The following is a 16,151-nucleotide window of genomic DNA, read 5'->3' as shown; positions in this document are numbered from 1 at the left end:
CCCTGGACCAATGATTTACGGGATGATGATGATCTCTTCGACCCAGTTACGCTCGCTGATGAACTTTTCCGCATTGATGTCTCACTCTCTCCCACACTCTTAGTGTGGCTCCCATGGGGTGTGCTGCTGACATGGGAACTGGGTGTAAGTGAAGTGTTTGAATCGTCTTCTTCTACCTCCTCGTCATCAGCAGATGACAAATCAACGTTTTCATTACGTGCAATTCCGGCTTTCTTGATCGCCTCTAGGTGCGGAAACCATTGGACAGGGTGCCTTCTCTCAAGATGACCTCTCTGGCCTCCGGTACCATAGTTAGAACCAAGCTTACCACGACTAAATCGAAGCTTACAAAGGCTACAAATGGCTACGTTTTCCTTTTTTGGGCAAACACTAAAGAAGTCCCAAACTGGAGACTTGAAATGTCTTTGGGGGCCGGAGGAGGCGGCGATACTGGTGGTGGTGGTCCTGCTGCTAATGACAGATGAAGTGGAGGATGTGGATTGCCGAACTTCAGTACGTTTTGCACTTTCACCACCACGAATTGAGGTCGAGGACGAGGTGGGTACCTTCTTGCGAAGAAATATGGAAGCGGTAGGTTTTGGTGTACTACTTAACTCCAAATCTAATGATTCCATTTCCATTGCCTCCTCGCCGACATCATCATCACGCTCAGCAGCTTCTCGGGATAGGGTCAAAATGTCTCTTTGCTGCATGCCCGGTGGGGCTGCAGTGACCTTTGTGATGACTGGCTCGTCGTCATCGTGAGAGGCTTCATCACCAGCAGTATCTGTCACTTCTTGTTGAGCCTCATCACACTCCATAGGTTTGAGTTTTTGGACGACCTTCCTTTTACGCTTAGGAGGTACCGGTGTCAGATCATGGTGTGCCTCACTCTCAGGCTGCCGTGGTAGTACCCATTCGTCATCCAGATCATCAGAAGGCGGTGGGCTTGAAGAAGATGTAGACACCCCCCTTGATCTTTTCCTTGCTAGGGATGTGGAAGACAATGAATGATCATCAAGAGGAGTGGCTTCCAATGATACCTCAGCTTCATTGTCGATTTCCAAATGTGCCCCTACTTCGGGAGGAACAACTATTGTGGGCACTTGTGAACGTCCATGCACCTTTGCTTGCGCATCTCCTTTTGCTGCCTCTCCTTCCACATGTACTTGGGCGTGTACTTGCACATGGTGTTGTTGTTGCGGCTGTGGTTGTTCAACACTTGTCAGATGAGTTACAACAACCTGTGTTGATTCAGGGACATTGCTGCTACTTTCTTGCGATGAGCCAACATCACTGGTCGATGGTGATTGGAGAAGTACACTGACTGCCTCTGAAGCACTCAAGGGCTTTGACTTAAGTTGGCGTGGTGGTGGAGGCACTGAACCCAATGGAGCAGGGGTGCTGCTCTCAGGTTGGTCCCCAGCAGATCCTGCTGCTGCAGGCGTACTTTTTTTTTTGCTCCCAAAAAAAGTGGCGGGTGGCACACCAGCCTCCTTGGTAACTTGCTTCTTCTGCTCCTTACTAGCAACTTTCTTGCTAGAGGAGCTACGGAGAACTTTCTTTGGGGGCGGGGCCATCTTCTTCAGAGCAGGTCAGACAGCAGGCCGCAGTTGCACGAATTGTAGAGTTGTCTGAGGCCAGACGTGACGTCGCGTGACGTTATGCTGCACACACACACCGCTGCAGGACTTCTTCCTGGCACTGGTGGTTCTCTTGAGTCTTGTGCACCTAAAAAAAATGGAAGACAGAGGAACATCAGTTCAGTTATAGAGCACAAAAAAAATCGAAAAACACTGCAAAATCAGCACAATCCCAATCCATCCATGCCCTCCATAATGTTTAAATTCAAGACAACCCACAGAAAGACTAGGCCCATGCAAGACTCACTACCCCTGGGCATAAATAAAGGTTGAAAAGTAGGCAAAATGGTTGGAGGCCTAACAACAAAGCCTGCATTCAAAATGGCCACTTGCCTGCCAGCACATGGCCAGTGCCTGTAGCTGCACTCAAAATGGCCACCAGCCACATGGCATGTCCCTCCCCATGAACACACCCAAAAATCGAAAAACACTGCAAAATCAGCACAATCCCATTCAATCCATGGCCTCCATGATGTTTAAATTCAAGACAACCCACAGAAATACTAGGCCCATGCAAGACTCACTACCCCTGGGCATAAATAAAGGTTGAAAAGTAGGCAAAATGGTTGGAGGCCTAACAACAAAGCCTGCATTCAAAATGGCCACTTGCCTGCCAGCACATGGCCAGTGCCTGTAGCTGCACTCAAAATGGCCACCAGCCACATGGCATGTCCCTCCCCATGAACACCCCCAAAAATCGAAAAACACTGCAAAATCAGCACAATCCCATTCAATCCATGGCCTCCATGATGTTTAAATTCAAGACAACCCACAGAAAGACTAGGCCCATGCTAGACTCAAATACCCCTGGTGAAAAGGCCACAAGTACAGGCCCAAAAATCGAAAAACACTGCAAAATCAGCACAATCCTATTCCATCCATGGCCTCCATGATGTTTAAATTCAAGACAGCCCACAGAAAGACTAGGCCCATGCTAGACTCAAATACCCCTGGTGAAAAGGCCACAAGTACAGGCCCAAAAATCGAAAAACACTGCAAAATCAGCACAATCCCATTCAATCCATGGCCTCCATGATGTTTAAATTCAAGACAACCCACAGAAAGACTAGGCCCATGCTAGACTCAAATACCCCTGGTGAAAAGGCCACAAGTACAGGCCCAAAAATCGAAAAACACTGCAAAATCAGCACAATCCTATTCCATCCATGGCCTCCATGATGTTTAAATTCAAGACAGCCCACAGAAAGACTAGGCCCATGCTAGACTCAAATACCCCTGGTGAAAAGGCCACAAGTACAGGCCCAAAAATCGAAAAACACTGCAAAATCAGCACAATCCCATTCCATCCATGGCCTCCATGATGTTTAAATTCAAGACAACCCACAGAAATACTAGGCCCATGCTAGACTCAAATACCCCTGGTGAAAAGGCCACAAGTACAGGCCCAAAAATCGAAAAACACTGCAAAATCAGCACAATCCCATTCAATCCATGGCCTCCATGATGTTTAAATTCAAGACAACCCACAGAAATACTAGGCCCATGCAAGACTCACTACCCCTGGGCATAAATAAAGGTTGAAAAGTAGGCAAAATGGTTGGAGGCCTAACAACAAAGCCTGCATTCAAAATGGCCACTTGCCTGCCAGCACATGGCCAGTGCCTGCAGCTGCACTCAAAATGGCCACCAGCCACATGGCATGCCCCTCCCCATGAACACCCCCAAAAATCGAAAAACACTGCAAAATCAGCACAATCCCATTCAATCCATGGCCTCCATGATGTTTAAATTCAAGACAACCCACAGAAAGACTAGGCCCATGCTAGACTCAAATACCCCTGTTGAAAAGGCCACAAGTACAGGCCCAAAAATCGAAAAACACTGCAAAATCAGCACAATCCTATTCCATCCATGGCCTCCATGATGTTTAAATTCAAGACAGCCCACAGAAAGACTAGGCCCATGCTAGACTCAAATACCCCTGGTGAAAAGGCCACAAGTACAGGCCCAAAAATCGAAAAACACTGCAAAATCAGCACAATCCTATTCCATCCATGGCCTCCATGATGTTTAAATTCAAGACAGCCCACAGAAAGACTAGGCCCATGCTAGACTCAAATACCCCTGGTGAAAAGGCCACAAGTACAGGCCCAAAAATCGAAAAACACTGCAAAATCAGCACAATCCCATTCAATCCATGGCCTCCATGATGTTTAAATTCAAGACAACCCACAGAAAGACTAGGCCCATGCTAGACTCAAATACCCCTGGTGAAAAGGCCACAAGTACAGGCCCAAAAATCGAAAAACACTGCAAAATCAGCACAATCCTATTCCATCCATGGCCTCCATGATGTTTAAATTCAAGACAGCCCACAGAAAGACTAGGCCCATGCTAGACTCAAATACCCCTGGTGAAAAGGCCACAAGTACAGGCCCAAAAATCGAAAAACACTGCAAAATCAGCACAATCCTATTCCATCCATGGCCTCCATGATGTTTAAATTCAAGACAGCCCACAGAAAGACTAGGCCCATGCTAGACTCAAATACCCCTGGTGAAAAGGCCACAAGTACAGGCCCAAAAATCGAAAAACACTGCAAAATCAGCACAATCCCATTCAATCCATGGCCTCCATGATGTTTAAATTCAAGACAACCCACAGAAATACTAGGCCCATGCAAGACTCACTACCCCTGGGCATAAATAAAGGTTGAAAAGTAGGCAAAATGGTTGGAGGCCTAACAACAAAGCCTGCATTCAAAATGGCCACTTGCCTGCCAGCACATGGCCAGTGCCTGTAGCTGCACTCAAAATGGCCACCAGCCACATGGCATGTCCCTCCCCATGAACACCCCCAAAAATCGAAAAACACTGCAAAATCAGCACAATCCCATTCAATCCATGGCCTCCATGATGTTTAAATTCAAGACAACCCACAGAAAGACTAGGCCCATGCTAGACTCAAATACCCCTGGTGAAAAGGCCACAAGTACAGGCCCAAAAATGGAAAAACACTGCAAAATCAGCACAATCCTATTCCATCCATGGCCTCCATGATGTTTAAATTCAAGACAGCCCACAGAAAGACTAGGCCCATGCTAGACTCAAATACCCCTGGTGAAAAGGCCACAAGTACAGGCCCAAAAATCGAAAAACACTGCAAAATCAGCACAATCCCATTCAATCCATGGCCTCCATGATGTTTAAATTCAAGACAACCCACAGAAATACTAGGCCCATGCAAGACTCACTACCCCTGGGCATAAATAAAGGTTGAAAAGTAGGCAAAATGGTTGGAGGCCTAACAACAAAGCCTGCATTCAAAATGGCCACTTGCCTGCCAGCACATGGCCAGTGCCTGTAGCTGCACTCAAAATGGCCACCAGCCACATGGCATGTCCCTCCCCATGAACACCCCCAAAAATCGAAAAACACTGCAAAATCAGCACAATCCCATTCCATCCATGGCCTCCATGATGTTTAAATTCAAGACAGCCCACAGAAAGACTAGGCCCATGCACCACTCACTACCCCTGGTCAAGGCCCCAACAACAGGTCAAAAATCGAAAAACACAAAATTTTACAAAAAAAAAAAATCGAAAAACACAGAAAAATCAGCACAATCCCAATTCATCTATGGCCTCCATGATGTTTAAGTTCAAGACAACCCACAGAAAGAATCAGTCCACCCACCACTGAGTACCCCTGGGCAAAAGGCCCCAAAACAGCCCAAAAATCGAAAATCCCAAAATTTTAGTTGCAGCAACTGTAATGCCCCAAACAAACTTACTTGTAAAATTTCTAATCCAACAGTGATCCAAAGAAAGTCAAAAAGGCCTCAAATCCAAAGATCCAGCAGCATCCACAAACAGTAATCCTTCCAGGTCCACATCCAAATGAAAAGTGACCAGGAGATGGACAAAGCACTGGGAGGAGCCTGCTGAACAGGAACAGGAAGTTGAAGACTATGGGGCACTTCCTTCCTCCCACCCCCCCTGCCCCCTCCCCAAAATGGACTCCTCGCTAAAAAAGTGCAGGCAAATGTCAAACTAAGGAGTTATTCACATAAAAATCATCATTTCTAGAAGGTTTATGCTGCTTGCTGGTGGATTTCTTGTGCAGAATTGCAAATTTATATTTTCGCTCGCCGCATCTCAAATCTCGCAAATTGCGAAGTACCGCGAGACGTGATCTCGCCGTACTCGCGTTGACAAACTATCGCTGGCAAGCCGCGATGACGTAATCGCGCTCGCCAATTCCCGCGGGATCACACAGCAAGATCCAAAATGGCGCAGCACTCGCAAACTATCGAAAAAAACAACTCGGCAAACGATGATAAACGCCGCGCGCCGCAAAAATTGTATCACCAACGCCGCGCGCCGCCAAAAAAATCCACTGCGTGCGAATTTGCGGATTTTGCGGGAAATCCGCAAATCTCGCGGATTGCGGATTTCCCGAAAATCCGCAAAATCCGCGAGCGGAGCGGATTTTCCGCCCACGCTTAGCCATACGTGAATGCTAGGTCAGTTTCCAAACATGCGGGAGAACTATGGGACCTTCTGGAAGAGGGACAGCCCGACTTATGTCTTCTGACCGAAACCTGGCTTCAAGACCACTCAACTTCAATGTTAGCAGTGGCAGTCCCTGAAGAATAGAAGGTGACTAGACTTGACAGAGAGGGTAAAAGGGGAGGGGGGGTAGCAATAGCAACGAGGACGCCCCACCAGATCAAGGTGATAGACTCAGTGCTTACATCTTTCATGAAGCTACTAGTGTTTCAGCTAGACTCACTGAACGATACCAGATGGATGGGTGCGGTAGTATACCATCCCCCGGGGGAAAGCAAGCAATTGTTTTGCGCCTCCCTCCTTGAAACACTTGCCCCCTACATCTTACAGTCAGAGTGTTTTGTGTTAGTGGGGGACTTCAATCATCATCTGGAAGACCCCTCAAACATAGAAGCAAGGCCCCTCCTCTCAGCGATGGACTCACTGGGGCTTCTATCTAGAGTACAGGACCCGACGCACCGGGCAGGGCACACCCTGGACTCTATCTTTACCAATGTCCCCGGCCTGTCTGTAGAAACTCCTCAGGAGTTAATATGGACCAACCATCGGGCCTTAAGGTTCTCCTTCACTCAACCAGAAAGGGCAATAAAGACCCTTGGAAGGAAAAGCATGCGTAGGGCCTGGAGGAAAGTCACACCTGAGGCATTTAGGGGGGCCTTCTTAGCCCCACCATCAGAGGGGATGGACAGTAATGAAGCATTGGAGAGGTGAGAAGTGGCGGTGGAGAAGACCCTGCACCGTATCGCCCCACTAAAAACAGTGAAATTAAAGGAGGGGCGAGCACCTGCTCCATGGTATTCGGTAGAATTGAAGGAGGAGAAAGGTCGGTGTAGAGGTCGGGAAAGAAAATAGAGAAGAACTAAATGTGATGAGGACAAGCAGGCTTATAACGAGGCACACAGAGCCTATTTAGGACATTGTAAAACCGCCAGAAGAGAACATCTGAGCAGGAGGATCAGGGAAGCAAACAATTCCTCTAAGGAATTGTTTGCAATATTAAAATAATTTACGAATCCCTCTGTAAGCAGCTCAACGGTCCCGCATACGTAAGATCTATGTGATAAGGTGGCCACCTACTTCAGAGAAAAGATAGATATAATCTATAATTCTCTGGGGGGGAGAGAGTTTAAAGCTACCCAACTCGAGGGCAGGGGTGCCCTCTCTACCCAAGTTCGACTCCTTTTCCACCGTCACAACGGAGAAAATAAGAGTGGCTCTGGCAGCAACCAAGTCAGGAGCAGAATCGGATTGTGCCCCTCCTTTTGTTATGGCAGCTTTGGCCACTACCTTAGCTCCTTCACTGAGGGACGTATGTAACATCTCCCTAGACACGGCCACTTTCCCAGATAAGTGGAAGAACGCACTGATCAGACCCCTCCTAAAGAAAACATCAGTCGACCCTTTAGAAATGGAGAAGTATAGGCAAATATCCCTGTTGCCTTGTTGCACAAAGGTGATGGAGATGCTGATTAACCAACAATTGACAAGCTATCTGGAGCAGAATCAATTATTAAATCCCGCTCAATCGGGCTTCCGAGCTGGACACGGCACGGAGGCAGCCCTGATGGAAGTGACTGACATAATCAGAATGTCCCTAGATGAAGGGACTCCTACTATGCTGGTATTGTTAGATCTATCAGCGGCCTTCGACACCATCTCCCATTCCATCCTGCTTTGCAGATTACAGGAGATTGGTGTCGAGGGGCAAGCTCTGGCATGGCTGGAAAGCTTTCTGTTAAGGAGATCTCAGCAGGTCGAACTAGAGCCATTTCTGGCAGCAACCACCCGAGAGGACGAGGGGGTTCCTCAGGGCTCCATCCTTAGCCCAACTTTGTTCAACATATACGTGGCCTCGTTGTCTGCTATTATAAGGGCGTCTAGATTCGAGACAATCTCATATGCAGACGACACACAGGTGCAGTGGCGTCACTAGGGGGGTGCAGGGGGTGCGGACCACACCGGATGACACCATCACATGGGGTGACATTGTGGTCCGTGTCGACAATAATCTTGGCCGGCGGCCGGGTATGGTTCGACAGACAGTAATATTATTTTGCATTTTGTCCGTGATACCAAAATTCCAAAAAATATTACTGTCTGTCGAACCTTACCCGGCCGCCGGGCAAGATTATTTTCCACTTAGGCTACGACGTCGGCGTCCGGACGTCGACAACGTTCGAAATGTCACTCACGTGACGTGGCTCGGCTCCCGGACCCGCCATTTTCTTCACTGCCCATGGGATTTTGAAGCGCCAGGTGCACGCTTGTCTTCCTCTGCAGCTGGTAAGTGGCACCCCTATTCTTCCCTTCGCTGTGTTTGAAAGTGTGCCCTTTTAACAGGGAGCCGGAAAACAGGTACACTGTGTCACAAACAGCATCTTTTAATATGCAGCTTTATTAAAGTTACAGCATGTGCCTCTGCCTTCCCCAAATTTCACAGAGCACATCTCCATGACCACTCGAGTACGCTGAAATGTGATCTTTCGCAGCCGCCTCCCTTGGCATCTGTCTGGCAGAGGAGCATGGAGCGGAGGAAGGAGGCTGCCCTGGGCGCTGCCGGTGACGGACACCACCTGGGCAGAGCCTGTCCCAGCAGAGGGGGCACTGCCAGGGTGCCGGGCCCTGGTGGCGGGGAGGGTGGCAGGGGTCCCTCGAGCTCATCCAGAGGGCTCTGGAGTTCATAAGGGCAGCTACATGCTTGTGAGAACACAGTCTCAGCAGTCTGTTAAACACACAAGACACCAAAACGCTTCCACATATACTGAAATGTATTTATACACTTTAAACACTCACATACAGTAGCTTACGTGCCCTGTCTCTCACCCTGTTTCGCTTCAGCTTCACACATAGGTGCAGTGCTAAAAGCATTATAAGCATAAATTCAGGCCTCACACACAATATCATATGCTACTTATACAGCCAACAAGATAAACACACACACTCCCGTCCGTAGCACTCCCACAGAATGCTATTTGCCTGCAAATTTGCCTAGGTGCCTCGTTTTGGGTATAAGGTATTGTACAACTACCATGCTCAGTGGCGCTGTACATCAACTGGGTTGTGCCGTTAGGACACTGTACAAGAAAATTTTACACATTCAAATTATTTTCACCTATTAACATTTATAGGCACAGAGAGATTGAGAGATTGAGTGATTGGCGGAGAACCACATGATTCGTGATGTCATACCAGTGCTGGTAGCCACTGGCCAGGCCTCCTCCAAAATACACACCTTGTTTAGTACTTCCAACATAAACGAGCAGTGATCTTAAATGTTCACTAGCTATTCTTCTTTTAATTGAGCAGTGTCCATCTAGTTTATACCTAGTTACATTTGAAGGCCAAGACACATGACGTCATGCTGCAACTTCAAAATAGGCCTACGTAGACCTCTCAGGAGCCAGGGGGCCGAATGCTACAAGCCAGGAGAAGAAGTTCCGGGAGGCCGTTGGCAAGTACCATCGGACCCTGCTGGAGCTGAAGGGGCTGGGGATGATGCTGCCCCAGCCCGAGGGGACCCCTCTAGGGACCTGACCGCCGAGCAGAGGCACACGGTGGAGTGCATCGAGGTGGACTGTTACAACAGCCTGGCTGGTTAGCAGCCCTCGCTACTGTTTGTGCTGCCCGAAAGACGCGGTCGGTTCAAGGGAGTGGGGGTGCACTTTTGCTAAGCTCGTGCATTGGAAAGGTCGGTCCAGCTGGGGCAGAGCCAGTGGTCTCGCATGTGGCCGCTGGTGCCATTAGCGTTAGAAAGCGCCTCGAGCACAGTCGCTGCGCTTTATATGCTTCTTAATGGGATTAACTGACTCTGCCCCATCCCTCCCTCCTCATGCAACTCACTTCGCCCTGTTTTTAGAGTGACTCCGTCCTAACCTCTCTGGCCTGTCAGGGGCAGCTGTATGTTAAATAGGTTCCCCATTTTCCCACTGGGCATTCTGGCTCTGTTTTTGTTTACGTTCTTTCTTTGCTTCCGGTTGTACTTTTGAGTTCTCTAGATCCACCAGCCGTGGCTGCCAGTTCGATCCTGCTGCCCCCAAGTGCTGAATGCATGTCCGCCTGGCATGAATGTGGAGCCCAGCTTGTGTTAAGGCACCATATGTAATAGAGGGCTAGAGAGTATTTCACTGTAGAAACACAAACATGAGTTTAAAATTGAGCTCCCTGCAGCAAATGCAACGCCGCACAGATACTTTGATATTGCAAATGAGTTTAGCGGTAGGTACATGTGGGAATAAAGTGGTATTGAAGATTTGTTTCTGGATTATCGTGGATTTCGAATATATGATTTTATTGGCACTACAGCACAAAGTGAGGCATACGTACCGGTGCTGAGCGCTGCCCATTCTGAAAAAGTATATTATGTGTGTTCTACTCCTTCGGTGTGAGATGTAGGAACACTGTCCTACGATAACCTGTGCACTGTAGTGAGCGCGCTTTAATTTAAAAACAGTTCACGCTCAGACCTGTTGATTGGCAGGCCTATATATTATTGTATGAGTGACTTCTCTGTATTGTATCTCTGGGCTGAGATTGGCGTCAGAGTTCCTCCTTTCTTACTCGGTGCACGCAGCTGTGACTGTGATTCAAAGCGGTATCCTGTCTGCCACTGCCTTCTGCAGTTTGTGTGGATCAATTAAAGTGCTGCAACTTTCAGCAATCTACCTTAATTAAAGTGCTTCGGTGCTTGAGCTCTGCTGCACTTCGATGGTTTGTGCAAATGTAGCATGCGGATTGCTGGGGTTTGGATAGAGCTCAGAGTGTTGCTTGAAGGCATTGCTACATTTTGGAGAGGCTCAACTGAAAACCCACCAGACACGTTGATTTATGTGAACTGCACAGAGCTGTCTTCTAAATGACAGGCGCTAGGGCAGTCGGGTGTAAGGCGCTAGAGTTTCCTCAAATGCATTCCCTTTCTTACACTAGTTTACCATATTGGGACAGAGTGCAATTAACTTTCACTCATGCAAACCTCACATACACATGCACCCCTGTGTCAAGACAAGTGGCACTGGCTCTGCACTTCTGAATATAAATAAAAAAAGTAGCATTCGTTTTTATCATGTAACTTTCTTTGGTGATGGAAACCAATTGGTTAATAGAGTTACAGGCTCTCAAACAATTTACTTGAGCCCTGTATTATTTATTTGGCAACATTTTTGCCCTCTCGCCATCCTTGTTAAAGAAAGTGGCTGAGTTATGTCTTGAGCAGAATGAATAGCAATGACACTGTGCCTGGTAAGACAATTGGCGCTGTAGTAACCGTTGACAGGTGCAGAGCTACTGTTATTTAAGTAAACTCAAGTCAGGTCCGGTGAGCATGATGCAATTGCGAAGCACCACACATTGGAATTCGTCCTCGAAGGGATGCGTCAAAGCCACAGTCCACATTTTCCCGAGCGTGGTTAAGACTTTTCTATGTTGGCCAGGAACAAGGGGAGGAGTTATGAAAGGATGGGTAACACCTCTGCAGTGCTTTAGACTCGAGTGTAGAGGAATGGGCTTGGAAAGGCCCCAGAAAAAGAAGGACCCCCTCCGTGGGTGCTGCCCAGATGAATACATCTCCTCGAGGAGGTCCATCATGGATTCAAGAGGTAAGTCATGAGGGGGTGACACCATGAGTTACCCACACTGGGTGACACCAACCCTAGTTACACCACTGCACAGGTGATTATTCCATTCGATTCGGATCCTGCGGTCACTAGAACAAAGTTTAAGACCTGTATGTTGAACATTGCAGCTTGGATGAGGGACAATTTCCTCCAGCTGAAGACGGAGATTCTCCTCTTTGGAAAGACGGAGGTACTATGGACACCAGAGTGGTGGCCTTTGAAACTGGGGAATTCCCCCTCCCCCACAAAGCAGGCCAGGAATCTGGAAGTCCTTTTGGACAGCAAGCTTTCCTCTGAAGATCAGGTAAAGTCACTGTCTAGCTCCTGTTTTGGGATCCTGAAAATGCTAAGGAAAGTCTTTCCTTGGATCCCTCTGGATGCAAGAAAGACTCTCATTCAGGCGTTGATTGTGAGTCGGTTGGACTATGGGAATTCCCTATTGGTCGGGCCAGAGAAGAACTGTTCTCTAGGCTCCAGGTACTGCAGATCACCGCAGCTAGAATGGTTTTGAACAAACCTAGACGCACTCCGTCCCGCCCCCTGCTGCAGTCCCTACATTGGCTGCCTGTGAAGAAGAGAGCAGTCTTTAAACTTCTGATCCTAGTGTTCAAAGCAAGGCAAGGCCTGGGCCCGGCATACCTAAAAATTAAGTTAAAAGCATATGTGCCGGGGCGTCAATTAAGATCCAGTAACCTAAATCTCTTACGCCCGTGCAAAATCAACAAAGTGAGAATGGGAGGACGGGCTTTTTCACACCTGGCCCCCTTCCACTGGAACAGGCTACCGGAAGCATTACGGGGCTGTACATCTCTTGCTTACTTCTAAAAGAGCCTAAAGACCTGGCTGTTTTAGGAGCCTAGGACGGCCAATGGGCCTGTTTTCTCTGCATTGCCGGTCGCCGAGAGATCCCCCTGGGGATGATTTGTTGCGCCCTACAAATGTTCAATAAATAAATATTGGCAATGAGTTGCCAGCAGCAGAAGGACAGCCCACACGGGTGCCAGCGCCTGTTCTGTGTTCCTTGGTCAAGTTCAGTCTCCTTCCGATGTTCGCTGTGTCTTCTGTGGTCCAGAACTGTTAGCAACTGCAACTGGGGTGTCAGTGTTAGGGGTGGCCAATTGTTGGCACTCCTCAGAGGTACTGTTTCATTTTTAAATGTATTCAGTGCTGTTTTAATTGAAGCCCCGACTCCACTGCGTGAGATCTGCAATGTGAGCCTACTGCCTCTCAGTTATCCAGCGTCACTGGCAGCCATTTTGGATTAGGTTGCTATGCGGCCAATAATAGAATAGTAACGGTGATGTTTAACTCAACATTGGCGTACAGTTTGGATCGGGCGTGACAATGACTGGTTTCCATTATGCTAATATGATCTGTCGTCACTTTATAATGTTTTTGTGTTTTTTTATGTTTTTATTGGCATTTGAAATTATAGCAGGCATTACAATACATATGATGAAACAGTTGGGCAATGCTTATATTATTATTAAATTAAATGTGTAGGGCGCAGAGCTACCCCCAAAGGGATCTCCCGGCGCCGTCCTTGTAGGAAAGAGAAGTTACTGAGCGAAAGAAGGAATTAGAGATTGAAAAAACAAGTCTTGAACATTTTTGCGGAGTATGCCATATACGATTTCCTCGCGTAGTAGGACTGGTAGAGAGTTCCGCAGGGTTGGTCCTAAATAAGAAAAGGACCGACCAAGCATGCGAGAGAGTTTAATTTTAGGAACAATAAACCTAGTCTGCTGGGCAGAGCGCAGAAGGCGCTGGGGTTGATAGCGCTTAACTAGATCTCGCAAACATTTTGGGGCCACTCCAGTTTTAATTTTAAACATGTAGCACATGGCTTTAAATTTGACTCCGTTTTCCACTGTCAACCAGTGTAGATCGGGAAGGAAGCCTGAGACCGAAGAAGACTTAGGCACAATACACAGCAGTCTTGCAGCTGCATTCTGCACCGCTGGAAGTCTCTGGATCATTGTTGTATTAGAGCCCAGATAAAGAACGTTGCTGTAGTGCAGCCTAGATGTAACTAGGGCATGGAAACTGTTTTCTGAGCAGAGAGGGGAATCTTCCATAAGATTTCCTTTAACCATTTTAAAATAGTAAAACAATTAGAGGACACCTTAGTGACTTGTTCTTTCATCGATAGATGTTCGTCCATGATGAAGCCCACTCCTGACGTGTCGAGGTGTGTTAGTCATGCTCTGTTCTCTATTGGGTGTTCCTAGAACCATTGTTTGGGGGGATGGAGCCTCAGGTGGTTGTTCTTCCCTTAGGTCTCTGATCATTGCCTCCCAGGCCTGTATATCCTCCTCAAGTTTCTCATCATGCCGTACTTGCTTCATTCAAACTGCCTCTGCTGTTGCCCATTCGTAACCATCCTTCACACACATTACTATTCCTGGTGGGGCGTGGCCCAGCCAGGATATTGCTATGTGGCGCTTTGCAAAGTTAACCCCAGCATTATGAATTTCCTACTCAGTCTTTTGCCCTTCGGAGTAGGGAGTAATCCCAATGGGACAGTGGAGACCTCCCCGGGAACCACCCACCGAGTGGCTTCTTTTAGTTTGGGTAAAATTTCTGTCCAGTAAGAGGCCAAAGTTGAGCAGGCCCAAGTCATATGTATATAATCTGCTTCTCTTTCATCACAGCGGGGACATATATGGGTATGTTTTGTTTAGCGTTTTTGGAGTGAGGTAGGTTTGATGCACAAAGTTATACTGTATTACTTTAAACCGTGTATTCGAGCTAACTCGTTTGACCCCCTCATGTTTTTTGATCCAATCATTTTTAGTAAGGGAAGCGTCCACCACTGTTTCCCATTTGGATTGAAAGGATGTACCCGGGTCCCCCTATCCTCCCTAATCGGCCGATACAAGGGCTAGATCAGACGGCGTCCCTAGGCCATACTTAAGATTACTTGTAGTATGTAACAGGGGATCCTCTGGAAATGTGGGCCATACCTCCTGGGTTATCTGACATAGTTTTCTGTATTGTAAGAATTGTCCCCTCCCTAAGTCAAAAGCCGCCTCTCCCTGCTCTAGCGTAATGAATTGTTTATTTTCAAATAACTCCCCCATTGTTAGGCATCCACCCTCCTTCCATCTGCGGACGGACATGGAGGTCATGATTTTAGAGAATGGCTGAATCCCCCAAAGGTACATCTCAGGGGCATATGGTGCATGTCCCACGATCTCCTAACTGTATGTTCCCAGAGCTCTGCAACGTGTCGTATTATGTGGGGGCTGTCCGGAGGGACCCCCCTCCCCAGCATCAAGAGGTTGGTAAGTGAGTCTCCCGAGAAGGTACCCGTCAACAATCTTTTCTCCCATTTCTCAGTATCATCCAGCCAATGAACCGCGTGTTGCAGCCGAGAGGCCAGATAATGAAATTCGAAACATGGTACTTCCAGTCCCCAGGTCTGTGACGTTCTCTGTAGAGTGGTCAGGCTCACCCTCTTACGTTTGTTGCGGGAAACATCCTTTACAACGCAACTTTTACCACGCAGTGCCTTTACGACGCAAGTATTACAAAGCATGTCATTACAACGCTTTGCGCTGGGGGGCGCTCTAGGATAGGGAATGGATTTAATTTACTATCCAACACCTTCCCTACTATCCACGGGGACTGGAGTTGGAATAGTAAATTAAACTATTCACTATCCAGCACCCCTCAACGCTAAGCGTTGTAACAGCATGCGTTGTAAAACCTGCGATGTAAAGGCATGCGTAGTAAAAGCATGCGTTGTAATGTCATACATCCCAAGCCCTATAAGAGATCTATTAACAGGCTATCCAGTGTTTTAAAAAAGCATTGCGGGATTCTATACAGGAAGTGCTGTATTGCGTATAAGCATTGTGGTAAAATTATCATTTTTGTAATGGAAATCCTTCCCGTGAGGGACAAAGGCAATTCTCACCAGAACCGCACCAAACCTCATATTCCTTCTATTACCTACCCTATGTTGTGGTTCAGAAACCACTCCTGCGTGGCTGCCAGCCTAATTCAGAGATATTTAGGCTTGGTCTCCACCCATGGGAGTCCCACCTCCGGCAGTGTCTCTCGTGGCTCCAAGGTCAGCCGTCCGATTTAGAGCAGTTAAGAATTGCCCTGATTTACCTTTAACCCGCATATATAGCCAAATCCACGCAGCGTATCTAGAAGTATCGGGATCGACTCTGTCGGTTGTCGAATGTACACCAACATATCGTCCGCATACATTGAGAAAACATGATTAGTGTTTCCTAGGGGAATCCCCATACGCTCAGTTTCTTCCTCAGGGCCATCGCCAGCAGCTTCATTGCTGTTGCGAATAAAATTGGCAACATCAGGTATCCTTCTCTGGTGATTCGATGTAGCATGAAG

General features: G+C 47.6%; 1 protein-coding gene across 2 annotated transcripts in view; it reads left to right on the top strand.

Annotated features, from left to right (window-relative positions):
• The window catches only part of LOC147710013 (DLA class I histocompatibility antigen, A9/A9 alpha chain-like), a 401,757-nt gene that overhangs the window by 216,999 nt on the left and 168,607 nt on the right, over positions 1-16,151 (top strand). The window lies entirely within an intron of this gene.

The sequence above is a fragment of the Lissotriton vulgaris genome, chromosome 5, assembly GCF_964263255.1.
Source record: "Lissotriton vulgaris chromosome 5, aLisVul1.2, whole genome shotgun sequence".
Taxonomy (NCBI): Eukaryota; Metazoa; Chordata; class Amphibia; order Caudata; family Salamandridae; genus Lissotriton; species Lissotriton vulgaris.
The sequence above is the reverse complement of the archived record's forward strand: the minus strand, read 5'-3'. Positions and strand labels throughout refer to the sequence as shown.